Source organism: Larus michahellis, chromosome 2, assembly GCF_964199755.1.
Source record: "Larus michahellis chromosome 2, bLarMic1.1, whole genome shotgun sequence".
In the NCBI taxonomy this organism is placed as follows: Eukaryota; Metazoa; Chordata; class Aves; order Charadriiformes; family Laridae; genus Larus; species Larus michahellis.
The window spans coordinates 112,312,994-112,340,481 of NC_133897.1; the positions used below are offsets into that span (position 1 = coordinate 112,312,994).

The 27,488-nt window shown below is 40.2% G+C and overlaps 1 protein-coding gene and 1 long non-coding RNA gene across 4 annotated transcripts in view; one reads left to right on the forward strand and one right to left on the reverse strand.

Annotated features, from left to right (window-relative positions):
* GNAL (G protein subunit alpha L) overlaps window positions 1-27,488 on the reverse strand; it is a 201,640-nt gene that overhangs the window by 25,062 nt on the left and 149,090 nt on the right. The window lies entirely within an intron of this gene.
* Window positions 10,849-12,380, forward strand: LOC141739419 (uncharacterized). Its single transcript, XR_012585705.1, has 2 exons — window positions 10,849-11,114; window positions 11,231-12,380. It is a non-coding gene; the product is annotated as an uncharacterized LOC141739419 (long non-coding RNA).

Here is a 27,488-nt window from a genome sequence, read left to right on the forward strand (position 1 = left end):
CCTGCCCATTTTAGAACAGGATATATTTAACCACTGAATGTATTCAAGCAATTGGTCATAACACCTACGGCTCGGCTGAGTGATTACCTCGGGTAGCTGGGGGAAGGCATGGAGCTGAAGCAAGGAGATGAATAGTTACTACAAAATGGAAGGAAGAAGGATACAGTGATCACGTCCAATTTACTAATAATTGGCCTAATTCTATTCAATAGTTACAAGATATTTAAACAAAACAAGGGTTACAAAACATAGTGTTCAAAACTAGCCCTGCAATCCTGCTACCTGTACGTTTGACAGTAAGTCATGTTAACACTAACGTTTACTATTAATAGGCATTTTGTGAAAAGCATTCCTAACTCTGCACTCTCTGGACCTTTCTTTCCATTCCTGTCAACTTTCCTTGATTTTTTCAGTGCACAGTGCATTTGTACTATTAAAACAACAATACAATGAGTTGGGTTTGAGGAATGAGGAAAATAATTATGCAACCACCTGATTATGCCCTGCTTCAAGTTATTTTAAAGATTACATTACGCTTCTGTTTTTAATCTTTCTACCCCGTACCCAACAGGCGGTTGTTGTTTTGGGGGTCTGGTTTACAAGAAGCTGGAGCAAAGGGGTCTTGGTTTGCGGATAACAGAGATGTCGGCACCGCGGGCAATCCTCGTCGCTCCCTGTGTGGGCTCCACACTGAGAGGCTCGCTGCCAGTGCCAGCACACCATCTATGGCCCGAGGCAGGAGAGCTGGGGAAGGAGGGGGCTGAGCAGCACCGGGAACATTGTTCTGGTGCTGCAATACTGCGGCAGTGCCCGAGCCAGGCTGAGGACCTGCGTGGAGCCACCTGGAAGCCTGGCAGCCGCAGCTCCTTGCACGATGGCCGCCAACGTCACCACCCCTCAGGGCATCATGGTGATACTGTGAGAACAACTTTGGCCTTTACAGCTGAAAAGTCACCCTGCCACTTCCTAGGAGCTGCTGCTTTGTACCACGTACACATCTGCAAGGAAGGGCAGAATCCTGGACAACTTCTAAAGTGCCTAAAAACAGGCACCGAGAAGGAAGTTGAACTTCCCAATTTGTCTTCTCCACCAATACAGGTAGTAAAAAAAAAACATGGAAGATTTATGCAATAATAGCCGGAGAAGGCTGAAAAGGAATATATAAATAAGGCATAAATGTCAGAAACCCCAAGCCACTTGTCAGTTCAGATCTCAAAATGTTGTCTTTTCTCTCTTTTTTTCTTTTAAAGAGATGATTAAAAATATCATTCCCAACTTGCATATAACCTGTGGAAATGAAAACCAGGAATCATTTGTTCTCTAAATATGGAACCATCACTCACGCATTTACGTAATGATGGCAAAATATTGGCATCCTGCGGTCGGGTGGTGGGGGCAGGTACAAATTTTGTATTTTCAGGGAGAAAAGTTGACGCTTTTATATCTTTTTGCTTTTTATTTCCCACTTCAAACCTGAGGGCTCCTAGAACAACAAATCCCTTACCAGATTTTTTTTTTTTCCCATCGAACTGTGTCTGTGTCTGTGACATTTTGGCTCAGATGCTGGGAAATGCTCTGAGAAAGACCGTGCCCGGCACCTGTCCTGCGGGTGAGAACCATATTTGTGATGGTTTCTAAGGATCTGACCTTTTTTCCCAGGGAAGTCCATATTAAACCAAATTCTAATACAGAAGTTCTTCATACTATTGCTTAGGAGAGTGAGTGCCCTCAGGAGGTAGTACCAAGAGGATGTGTAGAGTGTGAAGAAGAATGAGGACCTTTAGCCTTTAGGAACTTGGCTCCACAATGAGATGAAACTCTTAATCACACAGAGTTAGACATTTTTCAAAGAATCAATCTGGGAAGCTTCACGAAGCAATGCCAGACCTAAGCTGCAAAATTACAGGCAAAACCCCAGCCTTGTGCAAAGGAGTATCCTGCAGAATTACTGTCTCTGTCCAGTACCTCAAAAATGAATTTTTAAAATAATGGTACACTATTTTAAAAAACTATCTTCCTTCCCCTATAAAAAACCCTACAAAACCTTTCTCCAAAATGGCTTTGAATAACGAGGTGCATTGTAGTTCAGTGCAAACAGAGCAAAGATTAATAAGTGACTAGACATGTCATTAAAGTCATCACAGAAACAGAATCAAACCACAAAGTTTTGTTTTTGTTTGGTTTTCTACTTCCAATTAAATGGGATTTCTGATCTCAAATACCAGAGCGCAGGTATAGCACCCAAATCTGCAGGCATTTATTTTAATCAAATAAACACACAGATAATCGTTAATCTTATAATCCCTTCAAATTGTTAGTAACCTTCTTAATTAGATTACAAATAATCCAGTCCTAACACCAGCACTGTAACTACTGATCTCTTGCCCTCAACAAATGTCTGTCTTACAACAGGATATCATGTGTTAGACTTCAAAGCACCCAAAGTTCACATTTCCTTCAGAAAAATAATTACTTTGCTTTGTGGACGGGTGCACTGACAACAATTTTAAGTAAATCCAAAAAGTACACTTTTACAACACAACTGCGATGGTATTTTGAAAGCAAAAGCTGTTCCTTCATTCGGCAGGTGCTGCCCCTTTCCCCGCTTCACAAGATGCTCTTTTGAGGTGGTCTCGGTGCTACCCATATTCAAAAAGCACAAAGTCATACTCACGCTTAAAGGAACTGTTTCTGACTATGGTTTTTAAATTTCGGTGTTTTATTATGTATTTCTACACAAACCCTTGAAAATCTGACAACAAATGGAAAACAAATCAAGAAGCGTAAGTAATAAACAACTGCATGTGTTTAAGACGTTCATCTTCATTTACCGGTTATGTGTCGGATCCGGGGCTGCTCTGACCTAAATTCAGCTCAAGCACTGCAACGCACTCCTGAGCAGATTCGGTGTCAAAACACTAGGTGGACAAAAGCCAAATCACAGACGTGAGGGAACAGGGATGTTTCCAACTGGTTTTTATGCCTTTTGCCTGTGTTTCTCCCCATCTCGGCACTGAGAAACCACATGACGGGCTCCACCACAACACTCTGTGGGTGTCCCAGGCCACCTTTGCCCCTTCAGACAAGTCAAGGACATTATGCAGACTGACAGCCCACGCCAATAGGAAAGCAAAGATGACCAGAACTAATTTGAAACATACTAAAGGTGCACTGACAAACTGCCGACCTATTCTTCAAAACTGACACCATTTTCAAGGTGAGTCATTTTCTTATCGAAGCTATAGGTAACAGGGAATTTTCATGACTTCAGAACAAACATAGAGAAAATAAACACAAACGACAGCATGACATTCCAACTATGGAGTAGCTTTGTATTTGCTGCACTATTTTTTTTCTTTTGTCAGAATGATTAAATAGTTCAGATATACAGAGGGACTAAGAAATTCAGTGCAAGAAAAGATTTCATTCTACCGAGACTCACTCACAAGCATAGTTTTAAGGATATAAGTAATCCTATTGAATGCAACAACACTTTGGAATTCAATGAGGCTGCTCATACGCTTAAAAGATCAGTAATGTGTGCAAGATTTTGGATGTCTGGAGCCCAAAGGAAGGTCTTTACCTTAAAGCAAATGGAGACACCGCTCTTTACTAGTTGTAGCCCAACTCCAAACATCATAGTCAGAACTACGGTCCAGCAACACGTGACACTGCACAACACACTGCAGGTACAGAGATGGCTTTTTATTCTGGGGAATGATCACACCTGTGTCATTGTCCACAAGTCTAATTATCTTGCTGTAAAGAGATTTTTCTAAAATCCAGCAGCTTTAGATACAGATTGTTAGCCCTCTCTTGTATCTTCCAAGAAACATGCTTAATAGAGGATATAATAAATAACACTTCAAGTAATAGTGGTTTTGCCAGCACCTGACCTAGGCGAACTGTCAGCGTTACAGTGAGACACCAGCGCTGACAGGCTCCTCTGCAACCTCCATCACGCCACCAGGAACAAGCCAAGCTCCAGCTTTACCTCCTAGTGTGGCACATTACATTTTAAATACTTCTCCTCAACACAATCTGGATGAATTTAAATAATCCTACGAGGACACTGGAACAAAGCCACAACATAGCTGAGTTCTAGGAAGTGCCTTCTACCCGTTCGGTAACTGCCATGGGTAATATCACCTGCCACACCAAGCCAGGCGCTGGTCTGTAAGCTGACACGCTGCTTTATAAAGCAAGATCTGCACGTCAATTTGCTCAGACAACTGGGAAAACTAACACTATGCCCAGGTCATAATTTGCTGTCAATGCTAATTTATCCTCTGAGAAGGATGACCATATGAGTGTTACGAGGTATCTTCAATTACGCATGCAGAATTTGTTTTCCAATGTAATTGATTTTCTTCAGCGGTTCACCTTAAAATGTTTTCTGTTCTGGCAAGGAATACCTCATCATGCAACTCCTGTGTCCTGCTTAATTATGGCAGGAGAATAAAAAAAGGACCAGAAAAGTGAATTACGCTATAGGAACTCATTCCTTTATACTCCTAACCTACCTGTATTATTTTAAAAAGTGTTCTTAAGACAAAATTTGTTTGTATTAAGAATTTGACTTTATCTTTAAATGTGATAGAAGAGAGAGGTGCCTGGAAGTAGAACACAGAACAGCACTGGTGACCCAACTAGACTTCTCTGTATTTACGGCTTCAAACACAACTCTACTGATTATCACCAGAAGTCTGGTAATAAGCTGCCTGTAATTAAAATTTAGGTTAGATACCATATAGACACCGAATGTCAAGGACGTGCCCATGCATAATACTGAAAATACAATTCAATACGATGAGAGATTGGCAGTAAAGTTTTACAAAGGAGCCAGTGTATCATGGCATCATCATTTCTACTAAAATGACGAATGTTCTAAAATAAAACATGACCTACAATTGTTAAGGTAAGGAGTGAAATGCAAGATATAATGAGAAACCAATAGATTAATATTAATAAATAAAAATAGTATTGCAAACCTACACCCATCTGAGAAAATTAATTATGACATGACATGAAACACAGATGGAACATTTTGAAGGAAATAAAATGCATTTCACATAAGCCCACAACCAACCATTTTTAGGCAGCGCATAAATTTATTACTCTGCTCTTTCTCTGTAATTGTTAATAAAACCATTTACCTAGATTAGCACCAAACCATCTTTAAGACGGCAAGATGTATTTTCTTCTAACTTTCCCCAGAATATACATTCAAGCGATCACGACTGCCCCAGCTATCCACGCAGCATGTTTAGAGTTATATATATACACACATCCGTGTCAGCATTGAAGAGCTTCGTTCCGTTATTTACATCATCTAGTGAGCATCTGAAAGAACATCTCTGAACCCAGCAGTACGAGGAAAATTGTGGAAGGAGCAATTTAGATAGAAATATATCAAAATTGAAGCCATGAAAGAAGGAAAGCTTTGCTTATTTATAGTACAAAGAAATTCCATCTGGTTAGGCTGTGGGGTTTTTCTTGTAGAAATTAAACAGGAAATTAATCTCTCCCCCTCCCCCCCCTTATAAAGCAAGGCATTTTCATTTATGATGCCAAAAGCTTGATATTTGTAGATTTGTCTGCCATGAGTTGTTAATCAGCCTCATAGCGTTTATAGGTAGAAGGATATCTCCTGACAGATACAAAAAACAGATTTAGAACCAAAGCTGAAAATTATATAAAGACAGATATATAGATACACATTTTAGCACTCTCAAGTACATTTCCAAAAATAAACTAGTCAAATGGATATCTTCCTAAAAAAGCTGATTGCATAAGCATAATTACACTAAACACAAGTACCTGCACTATCTCTCCGCACGTTATAAATAGTTCAGAGTTACATTACACAGTCTTATTCTAAAATGCTATTGTTCTAAGTTCATGCCTTCTCTCACAATCCGTTCAAAAAAGGTCCCCAGCCCTCACCGCTCGCCCAACTACTATTTTCCTGACATTGCTATATACATTCTTGGATCCCAAACACGCTATTTCCCCCTTGCAATCCACACTGATTATCCAAAGAAAAACTATTCCAGCAGTTAAGAAAGTCGCTTGATCCTATCACTCTTTCTCTATTAATTGCCAGGATTCCTCTGCTTGCTTACAGAGTTTTAGTTTTGTAACTCAACAACCTTTTGTCATCTTAGCAACACCGATTGAGAGGGGCACGTATTTCATTATTAGAAATGCTGGGGCAAGATCCTCTTTAGAAACCTTAAGCTCAGACCGCTGAGCAGGATATTTAGTTGGATCCAAGGATCCAAAAAATCTTCCTGCCAAGTAGTAGCTGAGGGAAGTGCTACCTGCAAGATGCACACTGAGGTGAAATGTTGTCCCCCCTCCTCCCCCACCCAGGTCTTGCCTTTTGACATAAAATCCCATTTACTGAATTTGTGCAAAAAGGGGCTGAATTTCATTTTATCAAGTAGCAAGTGAGCATAAAAAAGCACTTCTGGGAGGAAGGAGATGAATCGGTAATGCCGAACATTAGGACATAGCACTACTTAGCAGTACCAAGGTGCCACTCAGACAATCTGAACACCATTGCAGAGACCAAAAAGTATGTATATTTAAGTTGTTATGTCCATGTTATATCCACCAGCTGCCTGACACAAATTCTGATTTCAATTATTCTGTTGTTTAAAGGTTAAAACCAGGAGGCAGACCTAACCCCAAGGAAGAAGCCCTTGCGTCAGCAAGAGCTGTTTTGCTGTATGACACAAGCATGACAATGCTGTGGGAGGGGACCCTTTGCATGGCATTTTGCTGACGGCAAGGGCTTTGCTTAGAAATTGAAGGTACAGATGAGCTGCAGTTTGTACCCAGGCTGATGGCAATCCAGATAACATCACATCCTTGGCTCCACTTCTGCATGTTGGTTATGACATTGTATGAACAGTATGTAATTCTTCCTATACGTAGTGTATAATGACGAACATAACAATTAAAAGCAAATCAGCTGATATTACTTAAATCTACTGAAATAACAGACTACATATTTCTGAGAAAATGCAATGGAGAAATAAACCAAAGGCAATCCACAACAGCAGAAAAACACCTGCGTGCTTTACTCAATATACAGTACACAAAGTAAGGATCTTTCTGCTTCCCACTGGGTATTTGTGACAAGGTTTATTCAATATATAATCCCACAGGGGAAAAATTCTTTTTGCCCTGCACCTAACTCCTGAAACAGGTGTCTACCCATGTTTCAGATGCTGGAGGAATTAAGTAAATATACAGCTATGAGCTGATTCCACTCACAGCGAAATCAGTGCAGCAACCTCACCTTCTTCCCTAGAATGACATCAAGCACACTTAGCAATTTACCTTTTAAGTTCAGCAAGATGTGCGGAAGCTGCTAAATACATCACCTTTGCAGAGTAAGTAAGAGGGACTTTCCCAGTGTGCTAAGAAACAGGATATTATTAAAATCCAGTATCGTTATTTCAAATGATGAAAGTTGAGAATAACGCTGCAAGATGTATCACGCAGGTAGGAGTGAAGAAAGAGTAAGAGAGAAATATCAAAGAAAGGATGGTTCAGATAAGGAAAAGGAAATGCTGAACTAGAACTTACGAAACTCACATTGCAGAAAAAAAAAAAGACACCCACAGGATAGGCACATAACTACGGATAAGAGAAAATTATAACCGAGACATTATCTTCATGGTGATCCATAGGAATACAGAGAATTACCACAGACATCTACTGAAATTTAAAGTAGCCAGCTCAATTACAGACAGCAGTGCATCTGCTATGTCAAGGCTTCAGGACCTGAGCCCGGTGTGTTAGAAACCTGGCTGTATTTACGCTTTTTCTTTCCGCACAGGTGCCCAGACTGGTTCGGTTAATGGCAGGCTGGGTGTGCCCAGATGGGCTGCCATTGCACCTCTGTCAAAAGATTCAAAGAGCCCGAAAAGGAGCTGGCAAAAAGAAGAAATCCAGAAAAAACTTTTGAAATCCATACATCAGAGGAAAGTTAAGACTCGTGTATAGCAGCTTCTTTACCAGAAATGGTGGAAGAAGAAAATTACACCTATTACGAGCTGATTACAAATACTACGTCCTTGAAAAGGTTTTGCAACTATATATAATAACCCAAGCTTTGATCTACTTGTATTTAATTTACTACATAATTAAAACAGCCCTATAAGCCAAAGTTAATTTAAGCAGTCATATGTTAACCCAGCATAATTTTCAAGAAATCTTTTTCCTTTTCAATTATATTGCCATATGTTAATACGATAGCTTTTTATAGATTTTTTTTTAATTTACATACATGTCATAGCTGACCTGCTGAAAGATTAGATTTCATACTATCCCAGTACAGAAGCGTCTGTTCCAAGTTTCCCCATAAACAGCAGATTCACAGCAACTATTATTCTTTTTAACTTGTAATTTTTATTTTTTTTTTTGCATCACTAAGAAGAGCTCAACGCAATCATTTCCTAAGCGTGCCATCTCCGCTCCGTGCTTCATTCAGGGAAAACTGTTTTATAGAGATGCCTTAGCGGTGAGCCGAGCTGCCGAAGCTGTAATTTGTGAGCTGGATGTGACGTACGACTTGGCTTCACGATGCCTTGTGGGTACAGTGTTTTTATTTATTTTGCCCATTACTGATAACACGGAGGTGTGTGTGCGTGCGTGTGTGTGTGTGTGTGTGTTCGGAAAGCCGACGCGGCATCCAGCGAGCAGGAGATTCCCCACCCTTGCTGCCTGCTTCGGTTTCCTCCCAGGGCCGGGACAGGAAACGTGGTGGCTGTAACACACGCAACTCCCCAGCCTTTCGCGAGCGGCGCCGGCGCTGCAAAGGCCGCTCGGTTTGGCCGCAAACACGTAGGTGAATTTGCTGAGAACAAACAGCACGTTATTTGTTACAGAAAACAGACCGTCGGTCGCTAGCATCGGGGAAATCAGTCAGCTCTTGCTCTCCAAATCCTGTTTCGCTGAGGCCTAAAAACACCGCAAAACTTCTAGCTGAAGACAAACTCCTTTCCTGTGATTTGTAGTTACTTCAAATCAAAATGTTTTCAGCTTATTTTTTTTCTGAAGTTACAATAGATGCTGGTAGGAGCCATTCCGGCAAAACCAGACATGAGAATATGCTGCAGTTTGCCTTTTAAAGGCATTTTTTCTCCACGGTATTTGAGATGGGAAAGATGATGGGTATTGGAATAAGGAGGTGGTCTATCTGTGCAAGGGAATGTTGTCACGAGGAACAAGAAGCTGACATTCAGGTGTTTATTGGGATATTCATGGCCATATCTTCTTGTCGTATCTTATGGTAAGGCAGCACAGGACACTTAAGATTCTCAACTCAAGCAGCAACTGCAGATTCAGAGTTCAGCTGGACGTTCCCTTGATGTGGCTACAGGCATTTGAAAACATTTATTTATTATCAACAGAAGAGCTGCTGTTTTTTTTCCTTTCTACATAAAGTGAAAATTTGTATAAATCATATCAAATATTTTTGCTGTCTTTTCATAAGAGAATGTTGAACACTCTTAGGAAGGGGGTTCTCGCACAAAAAAAAAAATCAAAATACTTTATTTAAAAACAAGAAAGGCTAATGTCTGAATAGTTACAAACACTTAGCTCAGAGTCCACATCTTTAGCATTACTGTATGAGTTAAGACGTGCAGGTAACATTCGTTAATAATTCCCTGCTTCTACTCTTTTTTCTTAGCTTTCCCGACTCCCAACATTATATTTTATGTTTTTTTTTTTTTTTCCCTGCCTGCAACTTGCCTAAAATATGTTGGCTGAACAGAAGTGTATAGCCTGTGGGTCAGACCAGGTTAACAGCTCCTCTTTGACATTGAAGTCCATTAAACCTACAATTTCAGGAAGAATCAGAGAGTCCTTCCCCGCACCTATGCAGGACTTGTGCCATGTTTGCCATGCCTAAGAGCTCACCCATATCCTTGTTTTTTCCAAACCCAGGTGCTGCCTCGAGCAACTTTTCCCCCAGCCCAGGGGAAAAACCCAGCCAGGAGCAGCGAGGAGGTAACAAGAGGGACTTGCTGCACTCAAGAGTCCCTTTGTGCCAGTGCTGACACAACTGGCATTGATGTTTGTGTTTGTCTTTATGTGCCTATTGTGTATTAATCTCATCTAACCCTCTTTTGCATAGGCTGCTATTGTAGGGAAATAGTATTATTCAGCTTTCTCAGGCCGACATCCTTTTTCCCAAGTCAGTTTTTCACAGCTATTTGCATTTACTGTAAGGGCAGCAAATGTTCTCCCATTCCCCAGGCTCCTGAAAGAGAAACCGCAACAAATTCAAACCCCATAGTTCATACACGCACCTGCAGGACTGACAGAGGATGCATCACCTGAACAGATGGTTTTCAGGAAGAAGGGAAGTAGCTTTTTTTTTTTTTTTTAAATTATCAATTGAAATGAAAAATTTTGGCACCTTTTTTAACCTCCATAAAGGTTGTGTCTCAACTTCTTTAGTAACAATAAACTGATGCTATTGACTGACAATAAACTTTCATGCCATGCGCTTGGCAAGTCATTTGAAGTAACAGACAGTCTTGAAATTACTGAGTTAAAATACATTTGCCCCTTCAAAAGCATGCGGACACACGGAAACCAAAGCAAACGTAAATAAAAGTTAATCTTTGAAAGGTTCCGTAAGTATTTACTCAGGTTAATGTGTAATTTCTGGGGACAGACACATTTCATGCAAAAAATCCACAAAATAATAAAAATACTAATTATGAATGGAAAATCTCAGACTTGAACACGTCAATCCAATTAATGTGTAAGAATAAAGAATTAGCTCATATTGCTCTTCTCCTTGCTGAAAAGCAACACCTCACAGGCTGTAAAGCAGTGTTTTCACAGCAAGGACATCCCCTGCGCAGTGGCTCTGCAGACAGCTGCATCTGCTTTTCCTACGCTTACGTACCTTGAGACAACAATTACACTTGATAAGAGACCTAGACAGAAAAATACAGATTTCTAAATAAAATGCCTAATGCTAAGGACTGCATCGAGCAAGACAATGGGACACCAGGAAACACGGAATTCTCATTGCGCTCCCATGTTTGCAAAATAGGAAAATCTCCTAAGAAACGCAGCTGGTAAGTCGGCGCGGTCGCTTCTCACGTAAGGCTTTGGTTCGCGTTTTTTTAGGGTACCTGAAAGCTTGTGTGTGGTTTTTTTTTTTTTTTTGACAGCGCCCTTGTTTTGTTTACAGCACATTGCTGGGATACTCCCTTTGATTCAGCGTGACACACGTGATGCTCCGCCAGCTTCTGTTCTGCAGTGCTGCCGCTGCACTAAAAATAGCTTCCGCTTGCTTTGGCTCCACATCTAATTTATGGAAACTCACAGAAAAGAAGGCCCCTGTTAGTGGGTGAGCGACGTACGATTTTTGCAGCTTGCGCTGTTAATCTCACTTGGCCTCTTGAAACGCATCAGTGAAAATTTAGAATTTAAGCCTCCAGTTATGGCGGTGAGGGTGAAAGAAGATAACACTTAATATGTTTCATTTATTTTTAAGGTGGTTTAATAGTAACTTAACTGAAAATGCAGGACAGTCGGACTACGCTATGTAAAAATGCCTAGAATTTAGAATAGAAATTTATAAAGGGCTACTAGTGCCCACACTTGTTTAGGGAAAGTGCTGTAAGGATTTTCTTGATTACTTTACAAATTACAGTAAAACCTCCTGTTTGCTATAACAGCTTTCAGATGTTCTACATAAGCTTCACGATGCCATAAAAGCCCTCATATAAGCATGTCCTTCAAGAAATGCTGATTTTATAAACTTTGCCGCAAAACCTGCCTCTGTGTGAAACAATATTTTGCATGCATACCTCAACACAAATCCATCATACAGCTTTCTCTAAAAAAATCCAAGTATATGTTAAAATTCAAATGCCAAAGTAAGTTCAAGTAAGTGGTTATTTTTCTTTCTACAAAAGAAGGGGTTTTAGCTTTCTAAAGAGGAATTTTTTGGATATTCATTCGTAGCACCACGTCTAGGAGTGTCACTGGCTGTGCTGGAGCTCGCTTTAAGTGAAAAGTGAATCGGAAACAGGGATGGCACAAGTCTGGTACCTGTATTAATCCACTATTTTTTTAATGGCTTAAATTTGTGAAGACAGGAACACTGAAGTAATGAATAATATTTCCAAAACTGAAAACGAAGGCCTGTTTTTCTTTAAAAGATTTTAGGGTGAGTAATGAAGACGATAAGGAAATTGGGATTTAGATTTTATTTTAGATACGAGCTTCTAAGTTAAGGAAACCTCAGATGGCAATCAGCAGCTTACGCAGAGAGAGATTTCAAGGCTTTAATCTTGTAAAAAACAGCAAATAAACTGGCTGGCTTTGTCCAGAAAGGCTGTCTGCATAAATTTAGCAGTCTGCAAGCTATCAATTTAAGGATTGGTATCTAAACTGTTCTCCAAGTAGGGACATTACTTAGCAACTACCATGGCTAAAAAGGAATTTTCATAAGTCTCAAGAGAGGTTATGATTTATTGACCAAAAAACTCCAACAAAATCCCGAAACCAGTTTGGGCTGGCTACAGTTAGCTGCTTATGAGTTACATGACTAAGTAATGGTCACAGTGAGTCTATATCAACCCATTTACGCAAAAAAGACTGTGTTGTGTTACCATGAAAAGGTCTTTAATTGAACAGACAGTTATTAACTTCAATACGTCTTTTAGGCAAACCCTTTTTTTACATCTCGCCATGGGGGAAAAAAAAGGACAAACAAAACCCCGTTGCACACATACGTTTTCAGAAAAAGGGTATAGTCGAAGACAAGAATGAAAAATAGCAGCTCTGCAGCTGAGTTTTTGTATGCAACTGTGTGTGATGGAGAGGGAGAGGAAGGGAGCGAGGAAACGGTATGATTTAATGCTCGCAGGAGTGTCATTTTCCTTTCTACCCTCACTGTTCAATTCTTCTCTTTTCAAGGAGCGCAAACCAGAGATTTAAAAGCCTCTTTTTCTAGCTGGGGCATATAAACATGAAATTCTGTTTACATTCTTAATTATAAACATGTATTGAAAATCCCTGGTCTATCTCCAACCCCAAATCAGTTTGATAACATTCAAATCGATGTTTACAGTCTAGCACTTGTTGCCTTCGCAGCCTTTTAGCTCTGCGCCTCCATGCCACTGACAGAGGAGTGTGAAGCATGAAAGTCTCGCGGCCTTGCACTGTAATTGCTAGAAAGCAAAAGAGAAATGGAGTGTAGATCTAACATCTGAGGCTGAGGAGAGGAGAGGAGAGGAGAGGAGAGGAGGGGAGAGGAGAGGAGGGGAGAGGAGAGGAGGGGAGGGGAGGGGAGAGGCAGTCATCCCTTTAAACATCTCACACCCTGCTCTGTTCATCTCTCCTATCGGCACAAGGATAACAGCATGTGAATACAAAGCTCGACCCTGCCTTAATATAATTCGGAACATTACATAAGTGCTTGATAAACAAAGCAGGCAGCTAGAAATGAGATAACCTCGCCATGTGTATATTCAGCTGACTACTTATTTAGATTCCCAGCTAGTATGCTGTGACTGTGATAAAGGGAAAGAAAATGGCTGCAAATACTAACCTCTAAAGGCATTCTTGGTTCTTTCAGGACACCTCAGTTTTAAACACCATGCGCAGGATAAACATGTCAACATTTTAAGTATGGCTAGATTACATTTTTAATTTCCTTTTTCCTCCCCTGCTTCGGCACAGTAAAATGGTTGGCAATACAGGAAGTGTTTCAAAACCATTTTTCTACCTATCCACAGCTACGCAGGATAGGTGACATCTTTTATACACACCTTTAAAAACGTACTACACACTAAATGATACAGCTTTGCAAAGTTAATACTGGACAATCATTAGGATGAAAGTTGCCAGACGCATTATCTAAATGTCCCCCTGCACAAAATACACGTGCAACATCACAAAAGATCCCAGGAAAAACCTCAGATGCAATCTCTAATGTATACCTTTCCTGGCCAGGTGAGAAACATTTAAAGCAATGCTAATTGCATCTGTTGTCTTACTGCTGAATGAAAATAAAAGCCTAAGGCCGTGAAAATAAAGGCCATGAAAATAAAAGCATGAATGCAAACTGACCCAGCTTCACACTGATAAGCAATTACTGAACATAGTATGTTTCTAGTCCATTAAAACCCTATTTTTGAAAGAAGTTTACAAATACCTTAAAACAAAAAAAAAGTTGCTCCAGAAGAGCAGCTAGAAAAGCCAGGGAAGGGAAAGAAAGAATGCATGGGAAGTGATGATAAAAAAAAACCCTAAACAAAATGAAACAAACCAAGAACCCCAAATGAGAGTTTAAACATAAGCTACACGTCTAGAAACGTTATCTTGGCTGTACTAAAAATATACATCAAAATGCCCACTACTGCTATCTGAAGCTCCCTTCTGCTGGGCCCTCTTCCTTTAGAGCAAACAAAGTCGTAGTAATAGCTAGCTTTCCTCCAACTTCCCCTGTGAACAAGATCCGCTGGTGGATATAAGCGGTCAACCACCGCCACCAGTTCTACAAACTCCCACATTTCTCTAATCCTATTCATTGTCTTGCCTTATTATATTTCTAAGTGGTTTAACAGCACTTGCCAGTATTTTTTCATAACTCCTTAGAGGGGTGGCTGTTACTTCTCACCCATCACCATCTCAGGTCAGACAGGAGGCATCGTCCAAATGTTACACATTTCTTGCAAAGTCCAGAAGAAAAAGACAATCGTGACCTTTTATATTCAATATGATTGGATTCGTACTTTCTCAAATATTGCAACTTTTTTAGAACCACAAACAATTTTTGGCTGCCCTACATGAAAAAAAAAAAGGAGGCACATTCTCCCAGCTGCCACATGAAGCAGTGTTTCTCATGAAGAGAAGTTTTCAGGGAATTTTTTTTTTTTTGAGGAGAAAAAAAAAAATCTGAATCTCTATGCATGTGTCCTTAACTGATGGAAGGAAATTGCTTGCCGTGAGCTTTATCTTGTAGCTACAAAACCCACCCTGTGGCCATCTGGTCATCTGCAGAGTTGGGGTTGACAAAGCAAAGGCATACAGAGACATACTCGAGCACCTCCCTCCTTCGGGGCCAGAGAAAGATTGACTGCAATTCTATGTTTCAGCTTAGCTCAGGCTTAGTGTGAGGAGAATCTATCTATGCATGCAATTTTAAAGGCTTGCCATGGCTCAGCTAATCACCTGCAGCAGGATGGGCGAGGAAGGAGTTTTTGAAGTGATTTGATGTTTCCTCAACCGAGAGAATATTATTTTTTACTGTAACTTTGGGGTTGAGTGGCAGGGCCAGAGGACAAAGGATCCCTCCTCAGAACTAAAAGGTCTGGTGGCAGCTATAACTGTCACCTCAAAATGCAGTCAAGAGACTGGCTGCAACAGCAGATGCGCCAGGCAGGCACGAGGACTTCAATTTCTGCCCAAGGTGCAGGGACACCTGAAGGCCCCCCACAAAGTTCAGCATGTCGTAAGCAGTAAAATAAAAGCAAGTCAACGCAGCATGCACAGTGCAGGATACCACGCTGTAGGAATAACAATAAGGCATGGCATACTTGCAAATTACACTGATGTTGGCTCTGTGTGCAATGTGCAATCAGTATTTCCCGTGAGGAGCTACTGTGTAATTCAAATATATTACCATTTGTGCTACACCTTTTAGCCCTCAGAATTTATTCCAGTAGAGTTACCTTTGAATTTCCAGAAATATGTCTGTTTAGGAGGACTAGCTGCCACACACGCACAGATCAGCCACTACATGGGCAGTGCCTCGTAATATCAGCTGGAAAATCCACAGTAAAAATAGCAAGGACGGTTGAAAATCCGGTGACAACTCTGGGAACTGCTCAAACATGAACTTTAAATACACAGACATGATTTATGCTGGGACTGCTCACTGCTTGACAAAGAAAACAGTATAAACTTCTCCACTGGAAAACAAGTTTACGTTAAGAGTTGTTATCATTATTTATTGCTTTCCTTCCCAGTTCTATCACATCACAAATAAAATATGTAGATCTTTTTCTAGCGGGTTTCAACTACCAACCAAAGCAACTGGAAGAAAATACTTATTTTAAGATGATGAAATATTATAAGGCAGTGAACCCCTACGCTGTTTGTGTTCTTACACCACCCTGTAAAAATCAAAGCCACTCAAAAGAGATTTTTAAAAGGTCAGCTCAAGCAACGGACCTAATAAAAAAAAAAAAGTAAAGAAGACTGAGCCAGCTTACAGAAAGGACATTTCTGAACTACAAACCAAAGAAAATAATTAGTGCTTTAACGACAATTTTTCAATTCTTTTGAAAAGTCATTTTTCGTTCTGAAAGTCCTCTCTTCTCTTAACTGCAAGGAGATTTTGCTGCACCGTCTGCAGTAGATGGGGCAAACAGCCGGACACAGAGAGAGTGGCTGCATAAAGAGAGATCGCAAGGGGGCTACTCCACTGCTGTCCATACAAGAAGAAGACGCCACCAGAGCTTGTGGGTGGGGGAGATTACTCAATATGTTTCTCCAAGGCCTCGTCTGCGCTAGAATGAGTCTTTCTGGAAAACCCGCTTAGGAAGAGACGTTGTATCAATGCAGTCATACTGATTATGGGTGTGACTCTTCTCACGCTCCTCTTCCAATAAAGCCCTAGAGAAAAAGCCAAGCCTTTCTATAAGGCACAGTCCACCCAGGTCTATTGCTTAGCGTGCCTAAAATGGACAGATGGCAGATGAAACTGTAATATAATTTAATCAGCAGGAAAACAAATAGCATATATAATCTTAGCAGTCAGTCTTACGGAAGCGCTTGGAGCCCTCTGAATGGTCACTTTCTCCCTAGGCTGCTGGATCACTGGATATCCCCTGCATGAACTCTTCTAGGAGATACGGTGGTTATACTGGTCTGCTGCCTTCACTGATGCCTCTGAAATGCAGCCTGAACTAGCTGCTGGGTAACCTTTTGAAGACAATATTTCTTCAGTGAGTTAAACTCAGCTGGATGCTTTCTTATCACCTAGCTTGGCTCCTCTCAAGCATCCTCCACTGAAGATGCTCTTTCTATTAGGGGGAGCAAAGACTCCTGACTTTGGCTGTATTATGTTTTACATAGTCTAAAGCAAACAACCCTCAAAGTCATTACTGGGAAATATCTACATAAATATCTACATTGTCTCTGACAGTCCTATAAGCATTAACATTAGTCATAGACTTACCACATTTAAAAGCTCTTTGGTGCACGCATTTCAAAATGAACAACTCAGATTTTGTCTACGCTTGGCACACAGTAAAAACACACTGACTACTGAACACAGTTCTACTGTTAGTTATAGATAGGGAAAATGGTATTTAATGACGTTTGAACTGGTCACAGTTTACACAGTGGTCCTTACGCACATTAAAGACAAAACTGTTGGATAACCGTTTTCCAACATGGTGTATTTTCCCATTGTGGACAAAGAGTTGAGCTGGTTAGGGAAAAATGCTTCTCAGTTGTTTTCCAATGTTTTTCCCCTCCTGTTTAGGGGATCTTTCAACAGATCAGGTAAGGTAATTACACTGCTTAACTTGTGTCCTTCATTCAATGTCAATATTTTCCCAAAATCTTGAAAACAACTGCAATATTAAACAAAATTAAAAAAAACCCATTAAATTATAAAGTGGAACAAAAAGATTTTGGCCGCATTCATTTTACTTCCACTAAATCTGATTATTAGGATTCAAATCCCAGTTCTTACAAACTCATAATTTGGTCTCATCTAAAGCTGTAGTAAAGTGGAGCAGAGTTCATTTGTCCTGTACAAAGAGAATTGAGAAGGACCAGACCTGTATCTGTACTGCACCAAACACTTTCCAGGAAGTAATGAAGCTGTACTGATACCTTCTAGACAGAATAATGATGTCTTTGGCAAAGAGCGGCACTAACAATTATTTCACAGCTATCACAAAGACAAACCAATATCTATAACTGCATTCTACTGAAAAAGCCCACGCCTCCTCCACAATAACCTTTAATATCAAACACAGTAACAGCTTTTACAAGGTCTTAAGGAAGGCACTACCCTTTTTTTACTTTTCACAGATAGGTAAACTGAAAGACACGGATAAAGTACCCCACGGCCAAACCAGGTAATGCATTCTCGAGTAAAGCTACATCTTGAAGCTCTTTTTGCTGATCTAGTTTGCCCTTTTGCTTCCCCTGCATAAATAAGGAAGACAAAAGTCATAAGAAACTGAAATAATGCATAACAGATACCAAAAATCAGCATGATACATGATTACAGCCTGCTGCGAGCAGCTCACAAATTGAGGAGAATTCAAACAATAGCACATGTTCTGTGATTTGGACATTGAGAATTCCCTTGTCTCCTATTCCTATGAGCAAGCTATTGAGAAACACTGACATTTGGGCAATAAAAAAAACACACCAAAAGAACATCGATTTCCCAATACAACTGCCATTGTAGTTTTCCTAGCTGTAAACTGATTCCCCTGCTCCGTCTCCATTGCTGATTTGTCACAGCTTCTTTAACCAGGGCCAACAACGGGCCATTCACATCACTGTGCATTGTACTGCACAGTTTCAGACTGATCCTTAGAAAGGCATCTCTCTGTATCCCAAACTACCAACAAGGAAAATACAAAGCAACACGCCATGATTTCTGAAGGTGAGCAGGGGAGGAAAAAAGGGAAAAAAGAGGGGGAATGCTTTTAATTTAGTCCCAGTCTTCAAATTGAACAGAATATTACAAAGAGAATAGCCAAAAGTTCCCAAACCTGTATAATTTCACTAAACGCGCTTACCAACAAGCCTGCTCTAAAACCAACAATCAAATAAGATTAGTGAAAAAACAGCCTCCATACTGTTTTATCTTACCGTAATCAGACAACTTACACCACCAGAACAAAAATCAGCCTTCAGCTTTGTGAACAGAATACAACGCAACATCAGCACAGTCATTCTAAGAAACCAAAGCCAATTTACCTCTAATTCAATCTTGCACAAGAACAGAGAGTCATGCAGTGACCTGGAAGGACTTTTGTTTTTAAAATGGAGAAACACTGCTGCTTGCGATATTCTAGGAATACGCACAATACCGGACCATCGTACTTTGTTTTGAAGTCTGCAGAATGTCTCCGGCACTATCTGACTGCAGTGTGAAGCTGCAGATTTGGCTCCAGACCACATCTCAGCATACTCTTCTGAAAGCCATCACCCTCAAATAATCCGTGAAATACTTATGAGTTGGAGACTAAACAGTGCCTCGGCGGGGGGATGGTATCGGGGAAGGGACACAGGGGACTGGAAGGGAAGACAAGGGACTAAGAGGCAGAGCCCCATTTAGTGCAGCAGCTAGGCAGGGGGGAGGAAGGAGAGCGGCTTATTTTCAGAGCCCCCTCGCCTTCCTAAGTTAGTAGCCAATTTGGAAGTCATGACTCTGGGGAGAAATATTCTGTGTTACCTGCACACGTGCAACATGCGCACTCTTGCTCACACACCTGTATACATGGAAAAATGTGGAATTTTCAATGCAGAAAATGGCAACCAGTAAGTCACTTCTAGCTCAGAGCACCAGACAGGGCATGCAGATGAGTGAGTCACAGATCTGAACGGATACCTGCAACTGTACTACATTTAACCCAGAGGAGAGATGCTTTGAGAAAGATCTTGAGTTTAAACACATGAGCAGCTCCAGGGAAGGCATGCAAAACCCAACCCGAGGCCCCACCATAGAACAAAAAAAGACAACAAAACAGCCACAAATTAAGGGAAGCACATCTTCTGCAGGGCCAGTCACCCCTCTCATGCCGTACACAGTCTGCTGTCACATTCCCTGTCACTCAAAATCTTCCACTGTTGATGGGAAGCATTTTTGTTGCTGTTAGTTACCAAGTGTGTTGAAGGTTAATGCAATACTGTATATTTTCTTTCCTTCACAATCCTGATTGGCCTCCAGCGCATAACAAACAGAAGATTGATTTCAATGCCCTCTTCATCTTTCACGTTGAGAAATAATTAGGATTTTTTGATTATTTCACCTCTTAGCAAGAGAGAAATAAATAAGGAGTCCTCACATTCCTCAGAAATAAGCTCAAGCGCTTTATCCAACTGGGCACTTTAGGATTTAAGAATTTCAGCTGAGGCCATATAATTGGAGAAAAAATGCTCCTTTCAGTTGGAAAGGTAGTTTCTTACAGACACAGAGTATCTCACACTTAAATAAATATTTGAAATGATAATGGTTCTAGGAAGCCTGTTTCCTGAAACCAGGTTCTACTTTTTACTTTATTTCTGCAAAGTTGTCATCATCTGAGGAGATGTGTTACCTACCTACTTTTAAACTATATAAAAGCAGAAATGCATATAAAACTTAGTATTTGATTTGCAATAGTTTGAATATTTACGCACACCGTGCAACAGTTGCAGATTTCCCGCATGCTTTCGTGGGAGTTTCTGATGGATTCTTTTCACGTGAGAATCATGAAGCAAGAACGGATTTAGTAAAAAATGAAAACATCTGCTCTGAAAGAAATGCCTATTTCTCCCTTTTTCTCCTGTTGGTGTCCTTTGATTACATCAAATGAGCGCATACCTTTGTAAGTGAAGTGGTACTGTGTGTAAAGACCTTGGGGTCTTCTCTGCCACTGTGTTACGAACTGTCTTGTGGAAACAATCTGCAGTGTAGGTTGAGAGTGCCAAATGCACCATACTGAATGCTCGCAGGGATATGGTAAGGGTTTGCAAATGCCCACAACACTCACAAGGTTTTCCATCTGCCATTCTTTCCCCATTGGATTTATGGTTGACTCCTAGCAGAAAGCAGAACCACTTCAAAATGCACGGATTGTGCCGCTGAAGTTGGTCTAAAATGAAAAGAAGTCTTTTCCCTTCTTTCTTCCCCTTTTTTCCCCTTAAACTCCATTTTGTGGTTCCTCTGGAAACAGTGCCCTCTCTGTCATGTGTGCCCAGATCTAGCACTTATCAAGTAAATCGCTACATATGATGCTCCCTTCCTTCATCACAAGCTATGAAGAAGGAGCCACATGCCCGGATAGAATGGAATTGCCACAATAAGAATTATGCGGAAAGCAGACTCCTATCAAGATATTTTTTACAGACAAACGAAAAGAGCCCTGACTGTGTTATGAACACTAGAAAAATATAATTGCATTACACAATGCAAATATTAAGGTAATTTCAAAGTTGGGGCAGATGGGTCTGATAATGGTCTGTTCCCTTATAGGATGCACTAACAAAATCACATATAAGAACTTTTTCAATATATAAATGCAAAGCCTTTAGTTCATTGAAAAACACTACGGTGCTCTCTAGTCTTTACAGATAAATGATAATTTCTGAATGAACTTCTGCATTCTGCCTCTGCAGTTTACATAAAATAGAAAAGTATGAAATTATTAAAAAAATGTCAAAGGAGGCTTGGGAATAGTAGATAGAATAAGCCAGCTTTACATATCTGAGTAGACAGGTGAACCTCACCGTGACTGACCGAGTTGACACACTACCTATCTATCTCAAGAGCTCAGAGGCACATATCTTAGCAAATGGTCAATCTGTCAAGAATAAAACAATGAACAAACAAAACAGGGTAAAGCAAAGAAACGCATCTGCACATACTATTAGAAAGTGGAGAGGAGAAAGGGAAATATGTCAGCCAACAAAAAGGGACACAGTTGTAATTTAGAGCAAGGCCATAGGTCAGTCATAGGTCTGCGCACTGGAAGAGAGGAAAAAGGACAACGCAAATAAAATCCAAACATGCTGGATTCTGCTCAGAAGACTTGCAGCTAGTGTTGCAACAACTGCTGGACATGTGCAAGGTGAAAATGCTGCAGAAAATAAGCAGCTTGTATGTTGAAATCTCTCCAAAACAGTGTGATAGCAAGATATCTCTGGAGACATTCAAAACTCACCTGGACGCGTTCCTGTGCAACCTGCTCTAGGTGACCCTGCTCTGGCAGGGGGTTGGACTAGATGATCTCCAGAGGTCCCTTCCAACCCTATGATTCTATGATTCTATGTGTCTGCCTCCATTTTAAGAGATAAAACTGATAAAAGATCACCGATTCTTAACTTGCCAAGGGTTGGAGAAAGTGAGCGAGTCCTCTGAAGAAGTCATGATCTCTTTCACTAGTTTTCGAGGACTCCTATCGAGGTACAGGGAAATAATGAGTGTTGTGCCTACAGAGCACTGATCTTGCCCATCTTTTTTTGCAATGGGCTTATCCACTGTTTTTGGGCAAAGAGGACAGTAACACACCTGTTAAAAGAGAAACACCCCCCCCCAGTGCTCTGAGGTCCACAGAAAAAGACAACTACGATCAGTCTTATTAGGGGCAGAATGAAACTGGGACTTCTCACTTCAAAAGCCTTTTCCAGTTTTCCTCCAGAAAAACGTGTATTGTGCTCCTAGCCTACTTGTGCAGAAGACACTCGTCTTCTGGAACAAGGCTACACAAGAGCAAGTAACCAGTCTTCCTTCTGGAGAAAGACACTTGTTTTAAGCTCATCACACAGACTGACAGGTTCAGAAGATTAAATATTTTGGAACTGTCCTTCAACTACTTCCTTCCTAAAGAAATTAAGAGAATGTCTGTAGAAGATTATTTTTTGCTATTTTTTTTTGTTGTTGTTAAAGGCATTTCTTTCTATTTTCAGTTTTTCTGGTCTTCTTTAGATTCATGATAACGTCACAATAACAATACTGATCTAATTTACTGCAACTTCTTTTAGCCAGGCTTGCTAATTGCTTGGAATGTAGCCGTGTATTTACTCACACTTCTGAACATTCATCTGCACTGTGCTCTTCACGTGGTGTGGAAATAGAAGATTTCCCTAGCAAAGTTTCTCTTTGATTGTTTTCGTAATCTTATGTGGTGGTGGTTTTTTCCCCACCATATCCATTCTGCTCATTTCCATGAGCACATAGGTTAACCCCCCTTGACACTGTGCCATCTCATACATTTAATATTATGCCTTCATTAAACAGACATAAGAGCTTACTAGCAAGATTATGTTGGTCCACTGCCTTAAGACTCTGCATTCCTGCCTAAAAATATTTACTGCTTTATTATTTCTGTCTTATTTGCAAACCCTGTATTTATTATCTTCGCCCACCTACAATCTTCTCTTTCTTCTTCTTTTCATCCTCTAAATAGGTGTAACTTGTTTACAACTTATGGAAGAGCATTCCTAAAATCAGTTTTAATCATCATATAATCATTCTTTCAACTTATTGTATATTATGATGAGCTCCCTGCCAGAGGTACAGAATCCTTTATTTATAAATAACTATAAATAACCAATTTCTATGAATAAGCTTTAATAGAGGTCTCACCCTTGCCAGTTTTACATAACATGATTTGTTGATTATTACTTCTGAAGTACTATGAGGTCAAAAACCTAACCTTTTGCCTGTGTTGGCTGGCACTGGCAGGAAGCGATGTGCGCTCTGCGCTCCCTCTGCACCACCACCTCCTCTGAAGAACCTCTCTCCTTGACGTGAGACCCTGCAAACATCAGCTGCCTACGAACTATGGAGGAAAGAGGCGAGTAACCAGTGCATAACACACACACACACAAAAACCACTAGAAAGGCTTCCGTGTAGTTCTTAATAGAAAATGAAACTGAGGGAAAACTAGTGACTACATTTGACCTCTCTCTTTCTTTTTCTTAAACAATAGTAACAATGCTGATGTAATGAACTATAGTTTGCTGTGATTACTTCATACTGGGGTTTGCCAGTTCTGTAGAATGTAGCAAAATGTTTGTTCACTGGCATCTGCCTCTGTAGACAAAACCTTTTCAAAGCAGACTCCAGTATGTTCATGGAGAAAATCAAGTATATGGCAAACTTGCAGGAAAAAGAGTTTCTAAAACCCTGACAATGTAAGGTAATAGGCCAACAAACTCAATGAAGATAAAAGTCATTCTGGATAGTAAAGTTCCTTTACCAGCAGAGCTTACTTCTACATTCCCTAAACAGAGTAAACCACAGTGGCAATAGTGTTCTTTCTTTAACACTCTACTGCTCTTTAACAATTTTTTAATAACTGCTATAGTAGTGTTGGCAATACAGGTCTGACATAGTTACAGAACAAAGCATAGAATCTTCATGGTTGGAAGGGACCTTTGAGATCATCGAGTCCAAGCAAACAACCTACAATCTCTGCCACTAGAGCATGCCCTGAAGTGCCACATCTAGACGTTTCTTAAACACCTCTAGGGATGGTGACTCAACCACCTCCCTGGGCAGGCTGTTCCAGTGCCTGACCACTCTTTCAGTAAAGTAATTCTTCCTAATATCTAACCTAAACCTCCCCTGCCGCAACTTCAGACCATTCCCTCTGGTCCTGTCATTATTCACCTGGGAGAAGAGGCCAACACCCACCTCTCTCCAACCTCCTTCCAGGTAGTTGTAGAGGGCAATGAGGTCTCCCCTCAGCCTCCTCTTCTCCAAGCTAAACATGCCCAGCTCCCTCAGCCTCTCCTCATATGGCTTGGTCTCCAGACCCCTCACCAGCTTGGTAGCTCTCTAGTTGTGCCAGTAAATAAGTGGAGGCCAAGAAATTACACCCATGCTGATCACTAAACTTCACAATGTGGTTGGAAAGAAACTTAATACGCAATAATTATCCAAAATCTGTACCACCGGACTTTCAGGATGCTAATGTCCAGAACGCAGATCTTCCCAACTCCAAACACATTATTTTAAACCAGAAGGAAGGTATGGAAGCCTTCTTTTACAGAGATAAAAAATGGCAAGGAGGCAAAGGCAGAGAGTCAAGAAATGCATCAGCAGGCTTTGGTCAGAAAAATGTACTTAAATGCTACTTAAATACTTGGATATTCAGCCCGATTCCCTTGCTGTGACAAAGTACCTGAAAAATAAAAATACAGCCCCAACCTCCAACAGCGTTCACGAAAGGAAACTAAAACTGAAAACTAGTCTCAGAAAACCCATACAACTAATTTAAAGATTCACCTTTTCCTGCATTAGTTAAGTATAACTGCTAAAGATCATCTCTCTTTTTTGATTACGAATAGAGGAATTGTCAGGGGAGTGGTAAATGATTTTTGAACCAATTCTAGAACAAATGAAATTTCACAAATTTTATTCCAGAGGACAATTATTTGGTGTGTCCATGAAACAGGAAGCCTACCGATACATTTTATACATATTTTCTTTTCCACTGCTTAATTTAGGCTCAAATAAAACTTTGTGTAAAAACCCACCATTATAACAAACATTTCTAATTAAATCAGAAAGAATACTTTTACAATAGACACAACTGAAAAAGTTTCTCTAAAGTCAAATAAACCTTTTAAAAATTCTGGCAGCCTCATTGTTGTCTTGTATTAAAATGAACAAAATTAGCTTTAACTTAATTACGAGAAGTAAAGAGACATCCAAAAACTGCTTAGTCTCCCAGTCTGACTTACCTTACAATCGGGATTACAATCAAACTGACAAATACCACGACTCCGTTTTGGTTTAGTCTGAGGTGTAAAATTTCTTTTTCAAGCATAGAGGCTTAGCCTTTATATTTTCCCAACAAAGCATAAACCGTATTCTATTTTCTTATTTCTTAACTTCTGCATTCCACCATCTTTCTTTTTTCAAATCTGTTGATGCAGGATTAATTTAGGAAAACACTGCCACCCAAACCCTGGCTTCTTGTAGATCCCAACACAAACAAGGCTGTGTACATCTATTAGCGCGGAGGAGCCCATGTATGCAGAGTCTGGCCAGTGAGTAGTTCCTTAAGGAAGAAATAGGACTCTTGGCCTTTCATTATCCTGTGGTGTGAAACTGTCTACTTGAGAAAATAAAAGCTGACAATCTCTAAGTGAAGGAATGCACATGGCATTCAAGGAAAGCCCGAACCCCAAGTGTAAGTAATTTGACAGTATCCCACATAACCTGCCATTAAATTTTCAGTGCTCTTTTTTCTTTTTTAAGTATCCAACTTATAGCTAATATAGTTATTATACAGTTGTATTACATTAAATTTGTTATGTAAACAAGTGTTTCACAGTAGGTTAGGTTTAAGGCAACAGACTATGGAACACACTTTTCTCTAGAGCACAGTAAAAAAAAATCCCACAGAAGAAATCTAAAATACATTTGTGTTACATAATGATAAGCTTATAAATAGGCTTATGTTATTTTTTAACCAAATAATATCTTCCACTGAGAACATGCACACACTCGACAATGAATTGTAAACGAACAGATTGAACTAAACTCTGTATCAATCGACATAGGCTGGAGAAGTGGAGTAAATATAAGCGACTCTCAACGTTCCCTACAATATAACGAAGCTGGCTTTGGTCATAGTTTACTCTTTCTCCCACGCATACACTGGAAGAGTCCTAAAGCAAGAACAGCATATAAATAACACCAGAACTGACAGAATGACCTACAGCTTCCTTCTGAAATCTACCCATAAATCCTGCATGCAGATTGAAGATAACCAACATCTGCAGTTTTATTTCATTTGAAGAAGTTTTGAGATGCTGACGCTGAGCAACGATACACAATAAGGACTTCTGAAGTTAAGCTGCATCAGCACGATTTCTAAAAGCAATGCCTAGTTTTTCTCTGACTTGGTGGTAGGGAATACACAGTTTTTAAGGTTCTCTTTATTGGCAGTTATCTGTACTCTAGATAGGCACCAACTTCAAGGCAACTTTCAAGGCCTGCTTTTTAACTTCATTAAATTCATGTATTTTAAAAAGACCTCATGTTATTTGTAATACACAAAATTCAAACAAAATGGCCTCCCATGAAGTCCCGTCCTATGGAGCAGCCTTCCTTCCCCCTCTGCTCAATATCCCAGATTCTGGCCATTTTCACCAGTCACACTGACGCACTGTGCCAGTTCACTGACTCAGCCCTGTACCGGTACCTGTTCACTTCTGCCCTCGCTGCTGTGATACAGCATAAACACAGCCTTTCCTCTTTAATAATAAACGCAACCGAAGGCTCTTTTTTTGTTTTAAAGGATATTAATGCTTTAAGAGCATATAGACTGAGGGTGATGCTCAGTGTCTTGATTCTTTAGCAGGCTTTTGCTCTGGCGCTTGAAGTGTGTATTGCAAATGCATATAAATCTCTAAAAGTCTGCAGAAGGGATACGGAAAACCATACCTCCACATTAAATACAGGATCCTAACACAGAAAAGGAAATGCAGACAAGCTCAGCTGATGGACCTATCTGCAACCCTGTAATTCACTTAATGGGTCATATTTCCAAATGGGGCTGAGTTGCTGTGTTAGACTAACAAGTTCTGCACCTACTACTGCACTGGGTGTGCAAACAGTCAGGAAAAAAATTAAGAAAGCCATTCATCAGGTGTTCAGGAAAAACTGAAAAATATTGTTGACTAGGGAGGAAAGAAATATTTCCTCAACAGAATAAAGTCAGCTTTACTATATTTTTCA